This window comes from Hypanus sabinus, chromosome 12, assembly GCF_030144855.1.
Source record: "Hypanus sabinus isolate sHypSab1 chromosome 12, sHypSab1.hap1, whole genome shotgun sequence".
Lineage (NCBI taxonomy): Eukaryota > Metazoa > Chordata > Chondrichthyes > Myliobatiformes > Dasyatidae > Hypanus > Hypanus sabinus.
The window spans coordinates 45,959,833-45,980,541 of record NC_082717.1 but is presented as its reverse complement, the minus strand read 5'-3'; the positions used below and the strand labels follow the sequence as shown (position 1 = coordinate 45,980,541).

The window sequence follows — 20,709 nt, the reverse complement described above, 5'->3', positions numbered from 1 at the left end:
TAGTCATCATCTAGAGATCTGGTTCACAAGCACCGGGGTCTCCACGTGCCAGTAGGCCTACATGCTGCTTGTGCAGGGGCCAGACCTCCTCCCCGTCCGCAGTAGTTCAGCCTGCGTCTGGAAGGATTTCAGTTTCTGTGTGTCGCCAGCGAGGAGCCACTATATAAGGCTTGCTGCTGGGGAGGCTGTGTACTGGCAGGGAGAGGCTTACACATTCAGCTCTCTTTTTCCCAAGACTACTAGCCAGTGGTGGAAGCTGAAAGCGAGAACGACAAGCACTACCCACTACACTACCACACTAGGCTTGTCACGACAACTATTTGACACACTACTTGAAGAAAGGATCAGTTAAATTCCATAAGTTCTCTTCATTATTTCTACTGAACTGCATCAAGTTGCAGCTGTCTTATACCTGTCTTTTCAATCTACTCTGCTAATGCCTGTTGCTATCATCCTTGTCACTGTTATGTTATATATTATCTGCCAACTTAATTTGTCTATTCCAAGAAAAGTAAATATCTTAGTAACAGTTTCCAGGACATGCCACTGCATCCTTCTCATTAAAACATTAGTTCAACTTTCTCCTTCAAGCTATTTTCAATGTGTTATTTTGGCTTTTATAACTTTCACTCAGTATTGGCCTTGTATTCGATGCTGATGAAGTTTTTTTCATGTAACATATTTATATTTAATAATATTTGAATATTCAGTTAAATTAAATTGCATAGCTCTTGATAGTTTTTACAGTGGCAGACTAATCTAGGATCTAGAGGCAAAGTTCAATTGCCTTGTACCTTTTTTAAATGTTGCCCTACTGTTTTGCAGAAGAAATTTGTTTCCAGGCTAAATAGGGGATCTCCTAGCACGTTGAATACCTTGGCCTGGCAATGATCAAAACATAAAGAATATGTAGACTGTGGACAGGTAACGACATTCCTTGCAGCTGGAGATTTTCTGTGAAAATTATTCATAGGCATGTTAGTAACACTGTGTGGGACACTTGCAAGAAAGCAGGTGATGCCTGTCCGTTCTGTGCTATACAAGAAAGCAGGTGATGCCTGTCCGTTCTGTGCTATACAAGAAAGCAGGTGATGCCTGTCCGTTCTGTGCTATACAAGAAAGCAGGTGATGCCTGTCCGTTCTGTGCTATACAAGACGGATCATAAGCCACCCTTCGGGTTACTCAGTAAAATTACCTGGACGTCAGTAGACTTCATTCAAGGGACAATAACACACTTATGGAGTTGGAGTGGATGTTTTATGCACTTCACATAGTTCTTTGGGATTGCATCAAAACCATGGGCTGAAAAGAGGACCCAAAGGAAGCCGATAATTGGACAAGACCACTCTGTGAGTTTTCTAGTAGAAGTAGAGCTTCTAATTCTAGCTGTCCAGGTGGGCAATGTTTCCAGAGACTAAGGTTTTCTAAATCAATGCTGATAGAATTCCAAAAGCAATGGAGGTTAGTAACCCTTTCAGAGCAAGGATCCTGCTATGGTTTTCTCAAGAGCAATCCACTCAGATCGACACTCGTACATTTGCCACATACATCTGTGATATTCTTTTCTGTTCCTCAAGTGTCTATCTAATTCCCTTTAGAAAGTGGCAATTAAATTTATATTTACCACTTTTCAAACCAAAGCAGGGAAAATATTTCTTTTTTTTAACCAGTCACCTTAGCTCTGTGTCCTTGGATCCTCCCATCAAAAGCGACTGGTATCCTTTTATTCACTTTGTCTAGGCAGTTAACTGAACACTTTTATTGCTTTATTGTTACACCTTCTCAATTAGAAGGAGAACTGTTCCTGTCTATTCATAAAACTGAATCTCTCAACCTTAGACCATTCTGCCAAATCTTTTTTGCACCCTCTCTGGCGCCTTCTCATTTTTCTTATGGTGCAGTAACCAGAATTGTACACAATAGTCTAGTTACAGCATAATCTGTATTTTGTTTCAAAATAACCACCCTGCTTTTATATTCTATGTCCAATCCCTGAATCTTTCTTGGTTCTAATCACTTTCTCAATCTGTTCAGCCTCCTACAAAGATTTATACTCATTGCTAGAAATAAACATATTTGGAGTGCAAATCAACCTAGTGAGAGAAAACTTCAGAATCAGTTTATGCACTACCATGACAATGATATATCAATGTTAAACAAAGCAGACAGAAAATCCAAACAAGTACATCTACAGACCAGAACAAACCACACAGCTGGTAGCAGTACATCTGTACATCTTTTGTGATGACCTTTGATCACCCTGCATTCTTCTCACCTGCTGATTGATTCTCCTCTTTTTAGCAGAAACACAGGTCATATGCTGAAATACTGTATTTATACCCCTTAACAGTATTGGTCTGCAGCTCCTTTTTAATCATTCTGTATCCTGTGATAAATATGGAGTTCCAGACTATCACAAGTCTTAAAATTCTTAAGTGGCTGAATAACAGGTTGCTAGCCTTTCTTAAGCAACACACACAATACTGGAAGATCTCAGCAGGTCAGGCAGCATCTGTGGAAATGAGTAAACATTCAACAGTCTTGATGAAGGATCTCAGTCCGAAAAATCGACTGTTTATTCTTTTCCATAGATGCTGCCTGACCTGGTGTGTTCCTCCTGAGTTTTTTGTGTGTTGCTTTGGATTTCCAGCATCTACAGATTTTCTCGTGTTTACTAGCCTTTCTTTTTGCTTTTAACACCTGCATCCTTTGCATTCCAACTTTCATTGTAAAACTCTTATAAATAGAGTACCTTGAGAATGTCCAATGAAATCGCTCTATTTGATATCTTTTACAATCTCTATTTTGTGGTCCAATAATTTTCTTTTCATGTAAAATATTTCTTGTTTGCCCTGACTTCCTGTTTCTATTCACTGACATTTGTTTGCTGGTAGATTTATTTACACTTGCGATCATGCATGCATAATTACCTTGATGGCAGGGAAGTAATTTACATCTTGTAGGTCATATTTTCTCATCTGAACAACCGGTGATTCTTTCCTAGACTGGGGTATAATGTAAAGATGTCATAGTTCAAAAGCTAGAAAATTTTAGTTGCTACATTTTAAAAGCAGGAACAGAAGATTCAGTGATTAAAGTATGTTAGGGTTTAAGTTTAAAAAAATACTTGTTAGAAATATTCAGCAGGTTAGAAAGTATCTGTAGAGAGAGAAATGGAGAAAGCACATCTCAGATGGACAAATGTTCATGAATTTTTTTGAGACAGAATGTTTGTTATGATCTTCAATCTCTCATTGCTGCATTCAGGGATTTCCACCTGCTTCAAAAGGGTGACAATCATACCAGGGCCCAAGAAAAGCAGGGTGAGTTGCCTCAATTGCCCAGTGGGCACACAGTGGCTACTGTGATGAAGTGCTTTGAAAGGTCAGTCATGGCTAGAATCAACTCCTGCCTAAACAAGGACCTGGACCACTGCAATTTTCATATTGCCACAGTAGATCTGCAGTGACTGGCTCTCCACTTGGCCTTGGATCACCTGGACCATAGTAATATCTACCTCATGCTGCTGTATTGATTACCACTCAGTATTTAACACAATTGTATCCTCATTTCTAATCAACAAACTCCAAAACCTGGGCCTCTATACCTCCCTCTGCAACAGGATCCTTGACTTCCCTATCAGGAAACCACAGTTTGTGCAGATTGGAAATAACATCTCCTCCTTGCTGACAGTCAACGCTGTCACACCTCAGGGATCCGTGCTTAGCCCACTGCTCTACCCGCTCTACACCCACAACTATATGGCTAGGCACAGCTCAAATGCCATCTCTAGATTTGTAGATGACAACCGTTGTTGGAAGAATGGGATGAGAGATCAGCTGGTTGAGTGGTGTCGCAACAACAACCTTGCATTCAGTGTCAGTAAGACCAAGGAACTGACTGTGAACTCAAGGGATCGGGAGTGTAAAGGGTAAGCAGTTCCAAGTTCCTGGGAGTCAGTATCTCTGAAGATCCATCCTGGGCTTAATTTATTGATACAATTACAAAGAAGGCATGACAGCGGCTATACAGTATTTCCAGTAGGATTTTGAGGAGAATTAATATGTCACCAAAGGCACTTACCAATTTCCACAGATATACCATTGAGAGCATTGTAGCTGGTTACGTTACCATCTGATGTGGCAGGACCACTGCACAGGTCTGGAAAAATCTGCAGTAAGTTATAAACTCAGCCGGATCCATCATGGGCAGTAGCTTCCCCAGCATTGAGGACACCTTCAACAGGCGATGCTTCATTCATTAAACATCTCCATCACTCAGCTCATGCTGATTTGTCATTGAGGAGGATGTACAGAAGCCTGAAGATACATACTCAACTTTTCAGGAACAGCTTCCTCCCCTCCATCATCAGACTTTCAAATAGTCGATGAACTCTTGAATGCTACCTCACTATTTTTCCTCTGTTTGTATTACTTATTTGATATATATATGTACTGTATGTGTATCTATTTACTTATTGTAATTTATAGCTTTTATTACTATGTATTGCAATGTACTGCTGCTGCAAAGCAACAAATTTCATGACATATGCCTGTGATACTAAATCTGATTCTGATGGAGATAAATGAGGATTATATTTTAAATTGAAGATTTATTACAATGAATACTATAACTGCTTTTAGTGTGTATTTGGGAGGGAATAAAGAGTAGCAACAAGATGCTTGGGAAATAGTGCAATAAACCACATACAGTTATATGAATATGAATTTAAACCATAAAACTGCTAAAATAGAAAAGAAGGGAATGATAATTAAAAGTTAATTTCCTGAAGTCACCTCTTCTATTTAGCCAATCACCATATATTTGTATAACCTCTCCAGTGCACTGTTTATACTTTGTTATATTGTATCTTTCCCTCATTCTTTTTCTCAAAGTATCACAGCGTACTCTTATATTAACTTCCTTCAGCACATTTTGCCTTTTCTACCAACTGAGCTGTATTATTTTTCTTTGTTCACCGCATTCTTCATCACACTTTCAAATTTAATGTCATCTGCACATATTTTTAAGATTATTTCTTTCTTTCAACTTATTAATTGAAATCAAAAGCAATAGCCCAATCGCTGATCTTGACGTATTCATATGCCTTGATCCAACCGAAAATTCTTGATTAGCCAGGGCATCAAAGGGTATGGGGAGAAGACAGGGGAGTGGGGATGACTGGAAGTATTGGATTGGTCATGATTGAACAGCAGAGCAGACTTGATGGGCCAAATGGCCTATTTCTGCTCCAACATTTTATGGTCTTATGGAAACAATCAAACTCCAGATTGATTAATTCTTGTCCCTAAAGCAACTTCCTATCCCTGTTAACACTTCATCTTTTATTTGGTGGACTTCAGTTTTGTCCTCGTTAACTCTGCTACTTCATTGAAAAGTTCAATAATGTTAGTTAAGCATTTTTGATTTGAAAAAATTCATATTGGTTTTCCTTTTTTTAAATTCATTTTTTATTAAAATGATATTCCTTCTGTCCATGCTGGAAATACTCCACTGGTCTGACAGCGTCTGGAGAGCAAGAAAGAGTATGTTTCAAGCTGCTGACGATTTGTCAGTATCTCTGATCCACATGACTAATGCTCTTCATCCCTGGAATAATTTTGCCAATCTCTTTTGCATCCTGTCCAGAGCCTCCGCTTATGTTCAGGAGTCTGGTAACCAGAGCTAAACACTGTAGTCAAGTATTTTATAAACACTCTGTAATGCCTTTGTTGTTTTTTTTTTCATGACTAATGTACAGTTAAAATTAAAAGTCTGACTGTCTGCCAATAGCACTGCTCCATACAGGAGCAGCACACTCCCACTTTCTATGGACACTATTAGCAATAACCCTATACCTTTTCCTAGTAGCAGCTGAGACTCATCACAGAATTAGCCAAAAATTTAGGTTTATTAAGAGCCACTTATTTGTTGGACCCAGAATTTGCCTTTTATAATAATTTGATATTTTCATTTCAATTATCAGTAAGCACAGTCCAGTGAAATGTGTTTAACAATTAGATTAAATATTCAAGGACTTAATTTGTTCTGCTATTTTTCTCATAGTTGTTTTGTGTAACAATAAATGTAAGTATATTTGATGGAAATGATTGAAATTATTCAGTATTTCAGTTTGATATTAAGTAAATGATAGGTTATGTTTCTAAGTTATAACTCTTTTGAGTTATAAAGTTATAACTCTGCTTGTGTGCTTCAAATGCATTTCACTTGGAGAGGGAAGAATGTACAAAAACAAGGATAGCTTCTATGACTATTGTTTCTTGGCTATGTAAGTAATGCTGCTTGTAGAAACAGGAGATGGTTCCTGTGGCTCGGTGGCTCATTTTGAGTTGTCAGCTTTTCAGAAGCTGCTGTCTAAGTCTTGCTAGCTCTGTAAGTTGGTGTGGTATATTGACCTAATCAGGCCATCATGACCATATCAAGGATTGGGATTTGCAGGGTCTGCTGCAGTGAAGCATCCCCACAGCATGATGCAGTCACCACCATGCTCAATGGGAGGGATGGTGTGTTTTTGATGACGTGCGGCATTTGGCTTATGCCAAACATAGCATTTAGCCTGATGGCCAAAATATTCAATTTTGGTTTCATCAGACCATAGGACCTTCTTCCAGCTGAATTCAGTCTCCTATATGCCTTCTGGAAAACTAACCATGATTTCATGTGAATATTTTTTTCCAACAGTGACTTTCTCTTTGCACTCTTCCATAAAGCTGTGACTGGTGAAGTACCCATGCAACAGTTGTATGTATAGTCTCTCTCATCTCAGCCACTGAAGCTTGTAACTCCTCCAGAGTTGTCATAGGTCTCTTAATGGCCTCCCTCTCTAGTACCCTTCTTGCACATCACAGTTTTTGAGGATGGACTGCTCTCGGCAGATTTACAGCTGTGCCATATTCTTTCCATTTCTTGATAATTGACAACTGTGCTCCAAGGGATAGTCAGTGACTTGGAAATTTTCTCAGTGATGATTTAATGTATCATAGTACTGGGGTGAATACCTATGCAATCAATTATTTCATGTTTTATGCTTGTATTTAATTTAGATCACTTTTATAGAGATATGTTTTCACTGTGACATGAAAGAACCTTCTTCTGTTGATCAGTGTCAAAAAGGCCGAATTAAATCCGCTGTTATGCAATGTTGTAAAACAATAAAACATGTAAAGTTCCGGGGGGAGGGGGTGAATAATTTTTATAGGCACTGTATGTACTCGAACTCTTAAGTATAACCCCCCCCCCCCGTTCTGCAATACCTACCCTCAGCGACTCTTCAGTATGAAAGTCCTATTTCGACTTCCAAAAATGCAGCTGCTCTCACTTGTCCGAATTGAATGCCATTTGTCATTCCCAATCCCACTTACTGAGTTTATCAAAATCCCTGTCAATTTTAGATAACTTTCTTCACTATCTAATAAACTTATTCACTGTCCAGGTTGTTGAAGTATGTTATAGGCAGCTAATTATCCATAGTGTTACTGGAGAGGGTAGTACTTACTCTGTTTAAATGAGGTAAAGACTTGTTTGCCCAATAAAATATGCTAAACTTGTAGTCATCCCTCTGCTAACACTATCATTAACTTTATTTTTAGATCCTACCTTTACTGTCTCTATCCTCCAATTTGCTTTACCTCTAAATTTTTGAGCGTGATCAGCGTCACATTGATCTTGCCAATCATGGCTAGATCATCTAATTTGTTTCTGTTGTGCACACTGAAATTCCCCTAACCAAAGTCATGAGAGGAAAACTCTTCAGTTAAAATATGAATACATTATTTAATTCTCTCCAAGCAACTGCAGGCCAGTCCACCTTGCTCTAAAATCATCTTCATTCCACCACCTTTGAGAGACTCTTATTTGGCTTTGATTTTTTTTTGTATTTGTCCTCAGGCAAGGGATTACACATATGGGGTCAAGTTCAAAATATGGTCTGATGACTATGCTTCACCCTTCCATTTCTGTAATTCACAGACATCCTACCTGACAATCTATCTTCAAGTTCTCCTAGTATGGATTGGGATAACCAAAGCCACCAGTGTAAAGTTACGCAATTTTAGTTTTAGCTGAGATTGGGCCTAAAATTATTCTTTGCTTCATTGGTCACTGTCTTCTAGTAATTGGACTTTCTGGTGGGAGCGGATGGTCTCTATGTGCATAATCATATATTGCCTGTATAGTCTGTTCTGTGTGCAAACTAAAGCTAATTAATTGCATCTTGCTTTTAATCATTTACATAGCAATGGAGATGTAGTGATTTTAATTGACTATTTGGAATCTCTCTTTGTGATTCTGACATTTTAAGAAATTGCTGATGCCATGGAAATTAACTCTGTGTCTGTAACAAAATGTGCTTCTGTGATTGGCAAGTAATATTTATGAGAACTGTATATGAAATATTAAACCTGGCAGATTCAGCAAATTATAAGTTTTCTAATTTTAGAATCATCAGATGTTTTAGCATTTGTTCTATACTCTGGAAATAAATAAGTATTCTTTGGTGTTCACTATGCCAATTTTTACTGCTAAAACATTGACTAGTTCTCTTGCTCATCCCCTTGGTGTTCTTCCTGCTGACTCTCTACTTCACTAGTCCCCACTTATCCCATCGCCAGCCTCCTTTTCAGTCTCTCTCCCCTGCAACCCTCAATCAGCCACTCCCTCGCTCTCTTCACCTCCATGATTGCTTGTATGCACTCACTAGCATTGATATTTGGTAGTAGATGATAGATGAAACCGGGAGAGGGGAAGTTGATTGGTGAAAGAGAAAAAGGGCTGGAGAAGGAGGAATCTGATAGGAGAGGACAGAAAGCCAAGGAAGAAAGGGAATGGGTAGGAGCTCCAAAGGAGGCAGGTAAGAAGATAAGGTGAAAGAGGGAAATGGGAATGGTGGTGGATGGGATGGGGGGGCTTTTACTGGAAGTTCAAGAAATCAAAGTTCATTGATATTGATTATTTGGAGCTTTACTGCGCAAATGAACAATTTCATTCTGAGTCAGAATCAGGTTTAATAGAACTGGCATACATCGTGAAATGTATTGTTTTGCAGCAGCTGTACATTGCAAAACACAATAAAAACTATAAATTACAATAATTATTTTTATATATATTTCTGCAACATTTGTTTTTTGGTTGGGGTTATATATATAGTGTGTGTGTTGGCTGCTGTTGTGCCTTGTTTGTAATTGCATCGATATGTTGGACCCAGGATGGAACTTCAGAGAAGTTGACACCCAGTACTTGAAATTCCTCTGCTGATCCCTTGATGAAGGCTGGCATTTATTCCCTCAACTTCCTCTTCCTGAAGTCGACAATCAATTTGTTGGTCTTACTGGTGTTGAGTGTGAGGTTTTTGTTGCGACACCACTCGACTAGCTGATCTGTCTCCCTCTTATATGCCTCCTTGTCACCATCTGAATTTCTGCCAACAATAGTTGTGTCCTCGGCAAATATATAGATGGTGTTTGAGCTGTGCCTAGCCACACAGTAGTGCATGCAGAGAGAGTAGAGCAGTGGGCTAAGCATGCATCCTTGAGGTACACCAGTGTTGATTCAGCAAGGAGGAGATGTTATTTCCAATTTGCACAAACTATGGTCTGCCGGTGAGGTTACATAGGCAAGTAGAGGCCCCCATTTTGGAGATTATCTTAATTTATCACAGGATGCTTTACATATTTGTGTCTGTGCATAGTTTGTTGATCATTTTTTATCTTTGTGTATGAAACTTGCTAATTTGCAATGATTCATAGTTAGGATAAAAAAATGAAGTTTTTTTTGTCTTTGTTTGTTGCAATGAATTTAGCTTTATTTATTTCCAGTGGTGTAAGCTGCCATTACTTTCAATGGTTGTGTCTTGAGGTATAAGAGTTCAGCAGAATTTTTTGTTGAGTGCGGTGGATGTTATCTTTTGTTCAGGAAAGCTGAAGGCTCTTATGCCATGCTTTGATACTTGCTGTAATTTTTCTACTGCCTCGAAGTTTGAAAGGCTTGTTTGGAATGCTGTGATCTTTGAAAGATGTTTCTGTACAATATTAACATAGAAGCTTTCTTTGAATTATATGCTTGGGATTTGAATCTTCAGATATCACGTGTCTTTTCTCAGTTACTCCGTTTATTGTTTGAGAAGAAACCTCAAACCTGTGTGATTGAAATTTTGCCTCTCTCCGTTGCTAAAGTGGGAAAATTGTCCCTACAATGTCATCTTGAACTCTGATCAATCCTATAGCTCTTGTAAAAGTTGCTTTTGATTAAGTGGATGATCTTACTGAGAATGGAATTCCACAGTGATAGTCATAATACATAAAAAAAATACCTTTCACTCCTTTTCAAATGATATATTGGTTATTTTGGTTGTTGCTTCTGCTGTTCCCCAAAAGAAGCAGCTACTTAACAAAACTGAACACTGGCAAGAGAGCTGGGCCAGCAGTAGCTTCTCCCTTGCTGTGACCTACCCCTAGGCCTTCATAATTAATTGTCCTTCAGAGATGGGGAGAAGTTCAAAGAATGGATGTGATGATGCCTATTGTATGACATTCAGTTCTCCTTACCACAGCTCTGTTAGCTTCGTTCTTTCTTCATTCGGGAGAGGGTTATCAATTGGAGCAAAGACTAGACTCTTCAAACATCTGCTGGAGGTCAAAGCCTATGGTGAAGCATCTATTCCCACTAACAATAACGTTAAAACGCAGAAGCCAATAGATCAAAAGCAAAGGTGTGAGGGACTTCAGTGAGCAAGCTGAGAAAAAAAGAAACCTACACTGACAAAGCACAAATTATTCTGTGAATAACCTTTTGGGTTTTTGTACCTACTTGTAATAGACCTTTCAAATTCTACATGACATAGATTATTACTTTCTAAATGTCACACAAATAATCAATCAAAGTGAACTTCATAAGGTATTTTTCAATATGCTTTCAAATCTTTTGCGTTAAGGTTACTAGAATTACTTGGAAGCTGCAGTTATATCGCAGCTTCTAATCTCAGACAGCAAATGGTGTTCTACAGTGAACACCTCAAAGGAACTTCAGTGTATTGTTCTGAAGGCAGGAATAACACTCGTCTATGAGCACCATACTTTGCTATATTTTGGCAAAAGTTGTTAATTTTGAGATACTAGAAGATCTGTCTCTCTGCTTCTACCCCACTGTGACCCACACTGCACTCCACATAGTCTCTCCTTCCCCTAACTCACCTTCCTCCCCCTCTCCTCCTCCCCACTCCCCCTCTCCATCCCCCACCCCCTTCTCTCTCACCCACTCTGCTCTATATCTGAATCATTTGCCAAGAAATTATCACAACTTAAAAAAAACTAGAAAACCAAGCAACTTGTATTGTATGATATACTTGAAAATGATTATTGCTTAAAAACCCTTGTTAGAATCCATCATTTTGTACCCAAGGTTACAGGTATTTGACCCTACTCTGTGCCACATTCAAATAGCACATTTTTCCAATTGTATTGGTTTATAGAAATATATCAATCATCATGAAACATTTCCATGGTCAGATTCAATGTGAAGCTGTCATTATCCTTCTTCACCCTGCCTCCTCCCAATACCAGCAACATTCGATGCAAGGGAACTTTGTGGGCCAGCATGGCATGCTTGGAAAATGTAGTAGTGTGCTCGATGGGAGTTAAGTTACAGCTGGTGTAAAGATTGAGTGGTCTGTAATGGTTTCTTGGAAATCTTTACAGCGCTTGCTTTATTGTGAGTTTGTATTGTCTTTGGATACATTCTCTTAGATGTGTTCCAGCCTTTTACAGTGATACATATGCAAAGCCATGTTGAACCAACAAAGAAGCCAGGTCGAAGCCACCATATTGGAAATTCCCTGTGTTTTATTATATGAAAAAGAAACACTTATTTCAATATATTTAATGTCCAAAAAGAACACAAGTTATAGCTGTCTATCAAAATGTGCTACCTAAAATAACTTGTGGGAGTATGTATGGAAAATAATTTAATAATGAGCATTCTGATAGCTTAACTGCAAAATCAAGGACTGTTAAGTCTTCATCGCCTCAAATAATATCAAGCCCCCAATGTGTAATGTTGCAATACATTGTACATAAAACATCACTTCAGTCATCTGTTTTAATAAAATTGGAGAGTGTTCCGTAATGAACAATAATTCATTTTTAGAGTAATAACTATATTAAAAACAGGATCCAAGTAAATGATATTTGAAAATTTCCACCCATCATATCACAGTTAGCGTAGTACAATTCTGTTGGGAATCCTTGTTTTTACTGAAACTTTATTCTTCTCTCTATAGAAGAAGACACAGCTGGTAAATGCAATATTTCATTTGGGTCAATAAAAAAACACTTGTTGTGTTACATTTCCGGAGGCATTCTAAACAGAATTGAGGCAAAGTTATCAATCAAATGATGTGCTTTTCACTATGTACTTCCTTCATATATTGATAGATACACTATAAAATGTGCGTATTTAATATAAGAGTGCATAGACATGAAACTTTGTGAAAATAGAAGTAGCTGCTGTCGATTTGGTAATGTAAAAAGACTCATGAAAAATTGAAACTGTTCTTATGAATCTTTAATTAGAAGCAATGAAAAGGGAACTACAGGAGCCAAATGCTTTGTTACAATCTCTCCTCATTGGATACTTGCTATTATTCTTCCACCTTCACAAGCAGACAATCACTTAAAGCTGACAAAAGTCACTTGAAGCTCAGACAGCTGTAGTGACACAAACACCTCTGCTGCACAGAAAGCCTGTTGGCAAGTAATTAGCGCTACTTAAAAGGAGTTCCTTTTCAGTTTTTATTTGTGTTTTATCCACCGCTTAACTCTTGAAAGTGAACCTTAGTCTTACTTTCTCTTGTACATAAGGTCTTTGATTCAGCCTCTCTGTTCAACACTGTCCCACTAGATACCAATCTTGCAATATGTATTCAGAACCTCTGAAGGATTCGCTTTCTTTTTTTTGTCTCCCATGTCACCTTGTATGCAGTCTGGTCTGTGACACTGATGGTGATTATGTCATTATTTTGCTCTAGGGGGCTTTGACACATCTGCAAAGCTGCTGCACATCTTCTTCCAGCACTGGCATACAGCCCACATCCCCAATGCTTCATTAGTCATCACTGCCTGGCCCTCGCCAGACAAAGCGCCCAGCTCTGAGCAGCCTCCCCACTGCATTGTCCATGCTGTGCCCCTTGTCAGTGTCTGTGATTGGTTTATTCATGTACCTCCTTTTCTTGTTCTCACTCCATGCTCCAGATGTCCTGATTTCTGCCTGTATAAGCAGAATGTTACACAATAAAAACAAGGTGACTCTTTAACCCTTTGATTTCACTCTGACCAAATGCGACCTTGGCATTTTTTTTGAATTAGGATTTTAAAATGTTCAGAATTTTAATGACTGCTTGTGTTTTGCACAGATCTTTTGGATTATCCTGGTGAATATGGCATGACCTGTTCCATATTTTAGATAGAAAAAATTGTGTGTGTGTGTGTGTGTGTGTGTGTGTGTTACATTAGCCAAAGCGACTTCATAATGAATCTTTCCATAAAAATATTGTTTTCACAATGAAAAGACATAGAGACAAGGATACACAGCACTGTATTAAAGTAAGTGGGACATTATGCCAAAGCCGGCAGGGATCGTTTTAGGAAAGGTGTGGATATGTGGGGTGTGAATAATTGCCACTGGTGTGAATAAGTTTGTGTATGTTTGTGTGTAGTTGCTGTGTTGGGGACAATATCTGCCTGCAGCCAAACATTTGACCACGTGACTCATCAGCACATTAATGACTTTGAATTCAAAGCAAAACAGGGTTCTGTGACATTATAAAATGTCTCTGTGCCCCTTCCACCACACACACAAAAACATAAATCCATTAAGGGAACATTCATCATTCAAGTAATGTATTGAAATTTTGCTGTTATTTGTCTTTAAAAGTTCAGTTCAATAATTTTGAACATATCCAAGGTAAATGCATTTATACTAATATTTGGGAAGTATCCCCTTCTTAAGTATTCCTCTTGCATGCACAATGATCATGAGAATTATTAGATTTAAAAGAAGAGCATATACCATAGACACTTTCCTTTATGTTCAGTGTTCGACTGGAAACTGCCAAGCAAGTTGCAAGAGCATCAAATTTCAAATATGGTCTATTTAGAGTTACAATGATTTTATATAAACATTTTCCTTTTGGGTTGTTTTCCACTATCTTGTTATACAATATACTTAATTTCATAAGCTACCAAAATGCACAGTGACCAGAATAGGTTGGATTCACACTTAATTCTTTGTCGAGTATTGATTCCAACAAGCCGCTTTTGACAGAAATTTCAAAGAAATGTTATTTTGTTTTAAAAAAACCTGACATCATTACAGTTCTTTAAAAGCTTACAAAAATAAAGGATAATTTTTTTAAATATATGCACTTTATTTTTCCTGAGCAAAATATATATGAGGCTCAATAGGTATTGTAAACATTTATTTTTGTTTTAATCATTATGTGTGGGAAAGAACATTAATTTTTTCTTCTGGTTTATTATCACTGACATGTGTATGTCATGAAGTGTAGTACAAGGCATAAATATGTTACAATTAAAAATAAAATAATTAGTACAAAAAAGGTGGTGTTCATGCACTGTTCAGAATTGGATGGAGGGAAAGAGACTGTTCCTAAAATGTTGAATGTGCATCTTCAAGCTGCTGTACCTCCTGTTCAGAAGTTGACTGCCGGAACAACGGTCTCGCATCTAAAAATCAGATCTGTATAGTTAATGAAATTTGGATGTGCTATGATGTCATTGAAATAATACTTCATAAATTTTCAACAAAAATTTCCCTTAATGAATGGAATAAAAAGTAATATTGAAGAGCTAGACTTGTACTGATAGTAAATTGATCAATATATCTGTGATTACTTTAGTGATATAAATTATACTACTACTTCCTGGAAAAGTATTTACCTTCCTCTGAAGATAGATGTCACACAATGGAAGACCATAATTATATTGTGGACAAAAGTATTCAATGGTCTTCATTACTTGAAAAATTCTTTCCAATTAAAAATCATCAAAAATGGCTGCTTTTCATTTGGGGTTTAAAAAGATTCTGTGTCAAAGATTCATTTCAGTTTCATCAGATTCAGGACCAACAAAAACCTAATTGTTTTATCTTTTAGTGAGCATAATCTTTTATCATAAAGATAGTCGTAATGCCATTTAAATAAAATGCTTTAAAAAGCATGATGCCTATTGTTGTAGATACCTTGATGATGGGAATCAAGTAAGAACTTGTTCGATTTGTATTTGAGCTTTTTTTTTACGCCCTTGAAAGCAAATCATTCCTTTTTATGTAGTGCAAACTCATCTCTAAAATTGAATGAAAATTCCACAATTTGGCTAAGTAATACAAACAATAGGATTCTTCTGTGGATAAAAAATACTATTTAACTAAAATTGCAATTGCAAGATATTTGTGCATTTTAATGGGCTATGTTTAATATTTCTAGGAATATGTACTACATAACAGGTATTGAACAGGTCTCTGTTCACTCATGCTAGCATTTTGGAATTGAGGCAGATAGCTTGAGTTTATTAATAAACTGGACTGTTACACTTTAAATTGCCTCATTAGATAAAGTTAAAGCTATGGAATGCAAATAATATGTATTTTAACTTCTTTAGCATCTTATGTAGTAATGATCTTAAATATTTAGAGGGAACAAAGAAGATCTAGAAAATTCTACATTAAAAATCCTCTCTTCTCCAAATTATAAGAAATCAATTGAGAACCAGATGACTTTTCTGTCAATTGTTGCATATAGCTGTTTTCATAATATAATTTTCATCAAATCCCTATGGGATTTCCACTCCTGAAAAATACCCACATAATTGCACATCAACAGTTCCAGAGGCACCAATGCTATTAAGCAGATTAGGCAATTAAGAAGTCCCACATGATGATTTTTTAGTAGAAACATTTTGAACAAGTTGTTTTGAAGCTTAGCTGACTTTAATAATCTTTTGGCAATATTCTTTATTGTCTACTATCCCATCTGTATCACTAAGTATTTTATTTTGTGATGATCAGACCAAGAAACAGAGCTGTAATTAAAAGACATGTCTTCATTAAAAGCCAAAAATTCTAGGCAATAAATGATATACTGTATGCTGTACTGAGTCTCAGTGTGTTAAAATCATTGTGGAAAGCCAAGTTTCTTTTTGCAGATCATACCAGTAGCGTAGAGTAATAATACATACCATGTTTAAAGAAAATCTGTTTGGCAGAGAGTCAAGTGGTTTCATATTGCCAAGTTAATCTTCGTTAGCTACTTTTTAATGTCCTTTTACATTGCAGTGGTAGAAATGCATCTGTGCAACAGGAAGGAAATGGTTTCCCTTGGCACAGGAAGTTTAAGCAGTTATTTCCTCTTTAGTTCCAAAGTAATTGCAGTAAGGCTGTTGGGAACTCCCAACTTCACAAAGTGGTGTCACACAACATTTAATGCAGCAATGTAGAAATGAAAGTTTTTAACTATCAAAAAGTGCAAACAAAAAGATTGCAGAAATTGGCATACAAGGACAGTGTATTATCATTTATAAGTAGACACAGACAGAAACATAGAAACACAGAAAACCTACAGCACAATACAGGCCCTTCGGCCCACAAAGTTGTGCCAAACATGTCCCTACCTTAGAAATTACTTGGCTTACCTATAGCCCTCTATTTTACTAAGCTCCATGTACCTATCCAGAAGTCTCTTTAAAGCCCCTATTGTATCCGCCTCCACCATCATTGCCGGCAGCCCATTCCACGCACTCACCACTCTCTGAGTAAAAAAACTTACCCCTGGCATCTCCTCTGTACCTACTCCCCAGACTGCTGAATGTATTCCTGCACTAATGGCAAATAAATTGTTTATGTGGCACAAATTTATACTCATGATATTGTCCCCATGATGAATAGTAGTGTCATATCTGGAGGTGCCTGGGTTATTAATTACTTGTAAGTTTTCTACTCTCTTTGTCTTCTCCCCATCCATAATACAAATTCAATTTGTAGCTTTGCATTCCGAGACTATGTAATGCCATAACCTATTGTCCTGCTTGTATACTTAATATGATAAGAACACTTAAACTAAGTTGAAAAAGCGTGCTCCCCAGCAAAGCAGGTGTGAAGCTGGGCTCTGCTATGGGTGCTGCTTACAGATTCTGCCAGGCATGCTTGTGCCACAGATGCACCAGACAACATAATGATGAAGACAATAGCACACCTACGCCATCTAGAAATATGCAGAGCAAGCAGATTGAGATGTCAGCCAGAATCTAGTGCTGATTTGTCACCAGTGTCATCATTTTGGAGCTTGGCATTTCAAATATTTTCTTTCTTTGACTAAGGCAAGCAACAGCTAATATCTCCCAACACTGTTTAAAGTGATCATCAACTACTTACAGTTTAGTTGCTGAATTTTGTTCCCCTGTTATTTGCTGAGGTCATTCTACAAGAATTCTGTAGTTCAGCATCCAAAGATTTTCACTGTAGATTCAAGCTGAAAAGATTTGCAGGAATTGGTACAGCAGGTGCTGACTTCCTTACAAATCTGTGGCCTGTGGACATGATTGCATCCGACAGCATTCTCCCTCGAGAATGAAGTGGCAGCTGGGGAAATGTCCTGCTTTTACACTCCGCCAGCCGTAGTTGCACAGGCATGAACGTTGGGGTATTTAAAGAGATCTCATTCGTTTTACTAGCCACCAGCAGGCAGAAAGAGCATTCGGGGTTGCAAGGATTGAAGGTATCCCCATGGTTCAGGGTGGCATTTGACCACAAGCAGAATATACTATGGACATAGAATCTTGCCCATGCCATTCACTAAAATGAAAAGTGGATACACTGCCTCATTTGGTGTCCAAACAGTTTATTTACTGCCAGATATTGAGCCCCCATTCTACTGCAGCTGTTGAACAATGAGGATGATCAGCTGGTGCAGATATTTACTATGGAAGTGCATATGGGCAGTATCATAGTGAATCATGATAGAGTAATGCTTGGGCCACTATGATGGAATCCAAGTAACTAGGGTTGTCAAGATGTGTAGTTGCCTATGATATACATAATTTTGATATTCTGAAGTGACAGTACTTGGAAGTAGCTGAGGAGGACATAGGAGGAAGAAGAGGAAGGACCTAACCACCATTCTGCCAAGGTTGCCTCTGCGGAAACAATGGACACGTGATACTAGAAAACGCAAGTGCCCTCAGCAATGGTCCCACACTTTACCTACCCTCAAATTACAATGTTTGTTGTGCCTTGATGCAAAGGCAAATACCATCTAATTGCTTGATTGTCAAGGTTCCATGCAGAAGCCTAATGCTAAATCAGAGTTAGCCACAGCTGTGCCTCTTGACATTACAATCTGCTTTCTGTATAGTCCATTTCTTTGAAATCCTCATTTGGGGCTACTTGCTGTATTTGTGCCCACCTTTCAAGAAGAATCTATTATGTCATCTACATCCATAATGCATCTTTTGCTCTGTTATCCTCAAAGCTGCATTTAATGTAGAATCCAAAATGAAGATTGCAAGTGAGAAATCTTCCACCTTCTCTTTTATCCCCTCTTCTTCCACTCCATGGCTTGGTTTAACTCCTTTGAAAGGAGTCATCTCAGGATCTCTGACTTGGCAAACCCAATTTGGGCCATGAGCCTAACTGCAGGGAATTCCATTTTTTTTAATATATAAGTAAGAATTCACCCTTCTTAGCTTCTCAATTCAATAGAGATTTTGCTCTAATTTTTCAAATGAATAAAATTATGGAAAATAATTATGTTTGAACCATTACATGTAAAGCCTATTCCTTATTTATGGATGTCCATACTTTAATTGTAAGAGTTTAGAATGATCAATTTGTATTTATAAAGTATCTTTCGTATCCTTGGTCATTTCTTAACTCAGCTTATTGAAAACACTTGTACCATAGTTAACTCTTGTTTTCTTACAAAATATAGCTAACAAATTACACAAGCAGTAAAATGAAAATCTGGACTTTGCCCATTTCCGGTATACTGTTGAGGAATAAATCTCACTGGTATTGGGCAGACTTGAACAAAAAATTAGAGATGCCTGAAATCTGAAATAAAACAGAAAATTCTGGAATAGCATGGCAAGTTGGGCATCATCTGTGGAACGGAGCTAACATTCCAGATCTGAGATGCTTTATCTGAACTGGTGGGGGGGGGGGGGAGGGGGGGAAGAGAACAAGCAATTTAGCTTCAGATACAGAGGGCATGGAGAATGGACTGATGGCTAGTGGATGATCAATTTTCAGGATATCATGCAAATGTGCCTTGTGAAAACCAGTCTTCTGTGCAGTTATGTGCAGCTGTTCAGAATTACTTCTCAAGTCTTGTAAGAATCCCAAAGTTTGAAGTGTGATTGCTCACCATAATGGAAGCTCCTATAGTATCAGTTCTAAATAGGAGGCATAGTAATGTAGTATGGACAATACAGTATCGCTGTCTCACAGCTCCAGCTTGTGAATGTGGAACTGAGCCACAAACTATGCAACATCTCCTGCAATACCCATCACTAGAGGAATCCCTGTACTGTTGCAGATCTTGCGGAATTCAACAACAAGGTGCAAAAATGTGTCCAGTTCTGGCTGGGCCGTGTATCGACTGTCCGTGGACATAAGAAGAAGCTCCAGCAAGTTCAAATCTGACCTCTGGTGTTGTCTGTTTGGACTTTGCATGTTCTTTCTGTGACCATATGAGTTTTGCCCTGCATCTCAAAAGCTGGCTGGTTGTTAGGTTAATTAGTTACTGTAAATTATGCACCCCTATGCACCGGTGGCTGGTAGGAGAATTGAGGTTGAGTTTATGGGCATATGTGAGGAAAAGGGGGAACAGGGAAATAAGTGGGAGTAATGGTATTGATGGTTTTCCTTTGGCTTAACATAGATAGGGCTGGAAAGAGCCTCTGCCTTAATTAGCAGATTAAAGTTGGGAGCAGTCACTGAATGTCTACACATACATGTAACCATAACACTGTTAATGTGCTCAAGAAGGTTATTTAGACTTGCAGTAGAGCTTTACCTTTATTAAAATCATGGCTTATCAAATTGTAATTCAACTTAACATTCCTATTTTACTTGCAGTAATATTTCACCTCTGTTTATCAAGTATTTTTCCATATCATCATTAAAAATAGTGGACGACTCTGCTTCCGTACTCCTTGAAGAAGAAATATCCAAAATCTGAGAGGAACAAATCTTATCTCTGTCTTACATAGATGACCCTTTATTTTTTAAAATCTCAGTTTCTCCCTCACGAGGAGAGAACCTCTCTATATCAATCATGTCATGACTCCGTAGGATCTGATGTTTTGATCAAGTCCCTCTTGCCATTCAAAATACTGCTATTAATTTATTTGGAGGACGCCGATATAATTTGCTTGTGCATGCTATGCAATTATGCAATAGAATGTCTGCCACGTCACTTCCAACAGTGCAGCAATCTTTCAGTTCAAGATGACCCAAGGTGGACTTTGGAATCAGGTTTGACTTTGGCTTTGCAGTGAAATGAGGCTGATGGTAACGACTGGTGTCCAAGCAGTATGGTTATCTTTCAACATTGGTCAATTTTACTCTGCAAATTTAGTGAAGAGGAGTCAAGAGTGATGGCACGTTATTACTTTGGCAATGTT

At 37.9% G+C, this 20,709-nt stretch overlaps 1 protein-coding gene across 1 annotated transcript in view; it reads left to right on the top strand.

Moving 5' to 3' along the window:
• The window catches only part of prox1a (prospero homeobox 1a), a 97,475-nt gene that overhangs the window by 54,261 nt on the left and 22,505 nt on the right, over positions 1-20,709 (top strand). The window lies entirely within an intron of this gene.